Below are 6,000 nucleotides of genomic sequence, written 5' to 3'. Positions count from 1 at the left end.
TGTTCTAAGCAATGGTACCGACGGCTTCATGGTCACTTTCCGTAATGCACGACAAAGCTTCTCACTAATCACGGATACAGCAGCACCTGTATCGACGAGCGCAAGAGATTTGATGTCATCAACGGACACTTCAATAACGTTAGCGGGGGAAAAACGAGGACTTTGATGTTCCGACGATGCCGCAGTTCGTGCCTCAGGAACTGCGGAAATCAGTTTTTCGCCTCAGTAGTACTGGCACTGGGTCTACGACGCATGGGTGAGAGTGAGCGCCGACGAGGGGAAGGCGAGCGACGAGTGCCGTAGAGCTGTGACTGCGGTGCCGGTATGTCATCAGCAGCGTAGACTTCCGGTGGTGGTCGCGAAGGCATACGGAAAGGTCGGAAGTCGGAGCTGGGTCGTCGCGGGGTGCCCACGACGTCAATCATGCGTGCGAGACTGCAACAGATCTCCCGATGAGCGGTCTTCGTTGTAGCGCGACGTCATTTGGGACCGTGCATGGGACCCTCGAAGCTGTCTGCTCTGTACTCTGTTGCGGTGTTGGCTCGGTGTTTTTATTGCTCGAGTCTATGAATCGTTAATTAAACAACTGTGAGTAAAGGCCCCTCTTTGCAATAGCTTCGAATTGCGCGTGTGGTTTAGGAGGCGTTTATCGCGTTTGGAGATCGACGCGTTTCGCCTCTGGTGCAGTGTTTTGTCAGCGTCTATTTCATAGCTGTATGCGTTTGGCGTTTCCCGTTTCTGGCTTACTACACGTTTTCGCCGACTCTCGGGACCATGTGTGCTAACGAAAGAGATCTGTGCTAGCTCTTTGGAGCCGTCAAGCAGTGACAGCGCCGGTTTCGGCGACGAAGAGTATGAATCTCCGCTTGCGTTCGACCCGCCAGCACGCCAGCCAGTCGCCCTAGCTGGCGGCCTTCCACATGACGCCCGATGGTAAGCGCTACAATTATAAAAGTGTAAAAGAGTGAAAATGACCGCGACGCGCTCGTTTCAGGTGAGCATGTACTGAAATCCGGTCTACGCATAGATAAGAGCGGTTGAACTGCCCGCGAATTTCTTTCATGCGTTATCGTCTTCACAGAGCGACAGGAATTTGTCAGCGTCGGTTTTGATATTTGTGCTGCTTAGACGGCAACTTATTTGAGGTTGCACACGCTAGGGGGAGGGGGGGGGGGGGTGCTGCGCTTACACAACGTGCCTTTGCGAACGCCAACTCAACCAGGTACCATCTGGCGAAATTTCTGGCCGTGATGGTACGCTTAGGAAGCAAACAACCCCTTGTTTGTACACGCAAGAACCACAGGTTTGACCGCTCAGTGACTACCACGTGCTAGCGATGAAGAAAGTAGATATTACATGTTTGTTCCCGAGTATATTAAGAGCTAATAAGACACCCACGGGGGGAACAGTTTTGACAGGGTTCAGCGCCTCGCGAATGCCGAACAATTGCATCGTCACTGCCCAGCCTGTTTAGCCTGTTGCATAGCCAATATCATTTCTCGCTGTACAGAGCTTCAAATACATCATTTCTTTTCTCCCCCTGTTTCTTCTTGCACTGAAGTGTTCAGAGCCCAACAAATCAAGGAAGCTAATGCTACGTAGAATACCAGAACGACAGTGTCTGGGTGTGGACCCCGATACGCCGACAAGTACGTAAACTTTTCTGACGCTATTTCCAACCCCGCAAGATCGTTCGATGTATTGGCACCCTGGGCTTTGAGGTCGTGCCAGACGGCATTTCGCAATCCCAGCGGAGCCACGCGTGACCTGAGGTTGTCCACGTAGTGCCTTTAAACCTTTCGACGCCCACAGACGAACTCCGGGACTTTGCTCTTTATTATTGTTTTTTTATTAGCTATGCGTGCTTTCGTTTTTCGCTTTTGTGTTTGCAGCACCGGGACGATGCTTCTTAAGCCTTTCTAGGTTTGTGGTTAAGTTTGTGTCAGCAGACCTGACCACCGGAGCGTCCGCCGAAGCGTCATCACGCCATATGAAGACAGATGAATGATAAATTAAAGAATGAAAAATGATTGAGAGTGAGTTAGAGAATGATAACATTATAATAGAGATTGGTAGACGTTAATAATGACTAGTAATGACTAATAGTGACTTGTAATGACAACTAATGACTCCGAAATGACCAAAATGTCTAACGACGGCTTGTAATCACCGCAATTGATTAAATATGAGTAGAAATGTCTAGTAATTAGTAGTAATGACTGAAATGACTAACAATCACTACGAAATGACCGATATGTCTAACAACTTGTAGCAACTACAATTTATTTGAAATGACTAAAATGCTTAGTAATGACCAGTAATGTCTAATAATGACTTGTAATGACTACTAATGACTACGAAATTACCAATATGTCAAACGACAAGTTGTAACGACTACAATTTATTTTAAATTACTAAAAATGCTTAGTAATGACCAGTAATAAATACTGACTGAAATGACTTGTAATGACTACGAAATGACCAATATGTGTAATGACGAATTGTAAAGACTAGAATTTATTATAAATGACAACGCTTAGTAATGACCAGTAATGACTAATAACGACTGAAATTACTTTTAAAGACTACTGATCACTATGATATGACCAACATGTATAACGACGGCTTGTAGTGACCACAATTCATTAAAAATGACTAACAATGCTTAGCAGTGAGCAGTAATGGCTGAAATGACTTGTAATGACTAGTAATGACTACGGAATGACCAATATGTCTAACAACTTGCAGCGACTAAAATTTATTTTAAATGAATAAAAATGCCTACAAGTGTGCAGTGATGATCAATATTGACTGAAATAACTTGTAATGACGACGAAATGACCAATATGTCTAACAACATGTCATCATCATCATCATCATCATCATCATCATCATCAGCCTAGTTACGCCCACTGCAGGGCAAAGGCCTCCCCCATACTTCTCCAACTACCCCGGTCATGTACTAATTGTGGCCATGTTGTCCTGCAAACGTCTTAATGTCATCCGCCCACCTAACTTTCTGCCGCCCCCTACTACGCTTCCGTTCCCTTGGAATCCAGTCCGTAACCCTTAATGACCATCGGTTATCTTCCCTCCTCATTACACGTCCGGCCCATGCCCATTTATTTTTCTTGATTTCAACTAAGATGTCATTTACCCGCGTTTGTTCCCTCACCCAATCTGCTCTTTTCTTATCCCTTAACGTTACACCTATCATTCTTTTTTCCATGGCTCGTTGCGTCGTCCTCAATTTCAGCAGAACCCTTTTCGTAAGCCTCCAGGTTTCTGCCCCGTAAGTGAGTACTGGTAAGACACAGCTGTTATACACTTTCCTCTTGAGGGATAGTGGCAACCTGCTGTTCATGATTTGAGAATGCCTGCCAAACGCACCCCAGCCCATTCTTATTCTTCTGGTTATTTCAGCCTCATGATCCGGATCCGTGGTCACTACCTGCCCTAAGTAGATGTATTCCCTTACCACTTCCAGTGCCTCGCTACCTATCGTAAACTGCTGTTCTCTTCCGAGACTGTTAAACATTACTTTAGTTTTCTGTAGATTAATTTTCAGACCCACCCTTCTGCTTTGCCTCTCCAGGTCAGTGAGCATGCATTGCAATTGGTCTCCTGAGTTACTAAGCAAGGCAATATCATCAGCGAATCGCAAGTTGCTAAGGTATTCTCCAGCAACTTTTATCCCCAATTCTTCCCACTCCAGGTGTCTGAATACCTCCTGTAAACATGCTGTGAATAGCATTGGAGATATCGTATCTCCCTGTCTGACGCCTTTCTTTATTGGGATTTTGTTGCTTTCTTTGTGGAGGATTACGGTGGCTGTGGAACCGCTATAGATAGCATCCAGTATCTTTACATATGGCTCATCTACACCCTGATTCCGTAGTGCCTCCATGATTGCTGAGGTTTCGACTGAATCAAATGCTTTTTCGTAATCAATGAAGGCTATATATAAGGGTTGGTTATATTCCGCACATTTCTCTATCACCTGATTGATAGTGTGAATATGGTCTATTGTTGAGTAGCCTTTACGGAATCCTGCCTGGTCCTTTGGTTGACAGAAGCCTAAGGTATTCCTGATTCTATTTGCGATTACCTTAGTAAATACTTTGTAGGCAATGCACAGTAAGCTGATCGGTCTAGAATTTTTCAAATCTTTGGCGTCCCCTTTCATATGGATTAGGATTATGTTAGCGTTCTTCCAAGATTCCGGTACGTTCGAGGTCATGAGGCATTGTGTATATAGGGCGGCCAACCTTTCTAGGACAGTGTTCCCACCATCCTTCAACAAATCTGCTGTTACCTGATCCTCCCCAGCTGCCTTCCGCCTTTGCAAAGCTCCCAAGGCGTTCTTTACCTCTTCCGGTGTTACTTGTGGGATTTCAAGTTCTTCTAGACTATTCTCTATCACCTTAACGTCGTGGGTGTTACTGGTACTGTATAAATCTCTATAAAACTCTTCAGCCACTTGAACTATCTCATCCATATTAGTAACGATATTGCCGGCTTTGCCTCTTAACGCACACATCTGATTCTTGCCTATTCCTAGTTTCTTCTTTACTGCTTTTAGGCTTCCTCCGTTCCTGAGAGCCTGTTCAATTCTATCCATATTATAGTTCCTTATGTCCGCTGTCTTACGCTTGTTGATTAACTTAGAAAGTTCTGCCAGTTCTATTGTAGCTGTAGGGTTAGAGGCTTTCATACATTGGCGTTTCTTGATCAGATCTTTCGTCTCCTGCGATAGCTTACTGGTTTCCTGTTTAATGGCGTTACCCCCGACTTCTATTGCGCACTTCTTAATGATGCCCATAAGATTGTCGTTCATTGCTTCAACACTATGGTCCTCTTCCTGGGTTAAAGCCGAATACCTGTTCTGTAGCTTGATCCGGAATTCCTCTAGTTTCCCTCTTACCGCTAACTCATTGATTGGTTTCTTATGTACCAGTTTCTTGCCTTCCCTCCTCAAGTCAAGGCTAATTCGAGTTCTTACCATCCTATGGTCACTGCAGCGCACCTTGCCGAGCACGTCTACATCTTGTATGATGTCAGGGTTCGCGCAGAGTATAAAGTCGATTTCATTTCTAGTCTCACCATTTGGGCTCCTCCACGTCCACTTTCGGCTAACCCGCTTGCGGAAAAATGTATTCATTATCCGCATATTATTCTGTTCTTCAATCTCTACCAATAACTCTCCTCTGCTATTCCTAGAGCCTATGCCATATTCCCCCACTGACTTGTCTCCGGCCAGCTTCTTGCCTACCCTGGCATTGAAATCGCCCATCAGTATACTGTATTTTGTTTTGACTTGACCCATCGCCGATTCCACGTCTTCATAGAAGCTTTCGACTTCCTGGTCATCATGACTAGATGTAGGGGCGTAGACCTGTACAACCTTCATTTTGTACCTCTTATTAAGTTTCACAACAAGACATGCCACCCTCTCGTTAATGCTATAGAATTCCTGTATGTTACCAGCTATGTTCTTATTAATCAGGAATCCGACTCCTAGTTCTTGCCTCTCTGCTAAGCCCCGGTAGCACAGGACGTGCCCGCTTTTTAGCACTGTATATGCTTCTTTTGGCCTCCTAACTTCACTGAGCCCTATTATATCCCATTTACTGCCCTCTAATTCCTCCAATAGCACTGCTAGACTCGCCTCACTAGATAACGTTCTAGCGTTAAACGTTGCCAGGTTCATATTCCAATGGCGGCCTGTCCGGAGCCAGGGATTCTTAGCACCCTCTGCAGCGTCGCAGGTCTGACCGCCGCCGTGGTCAGTTGCTTCGCAGCTGCTGGGGACTGAGGGCCGGGGTTTGATTGTTGTGCTCATATAGGAGGTTGTGGCCAAGTACTGCACCAGGGTGGCCAATCCTGCTCTGGTGAGAGAGTGCGTTACCGGTTCTGGTCACCGGGATCAGGCCGCACTCCAGGCCTGTTTGTGCAATTTTCTCAACACACGGTTGTTGTTTTTTTTTCGGGTATTTTCCG

This window comes from Dermacentor andersoni, chromosome 4 (genome assembly GCF_023375885.2).
Source record: "Dermacentor andersoni chromosome 4, qqDerAnde1_hic_scaffold, whole genome shotgun sequence".
Classification (NCBI taxonomy): Eukaryota; Metazoa; Arthropoda; class Arachnida; order Ixodida; family Ixodidae; genus Dermacentor; species Dermacentor andersoni.
This window is presented reverse-complemented; position numbering follows the sequence as displayed.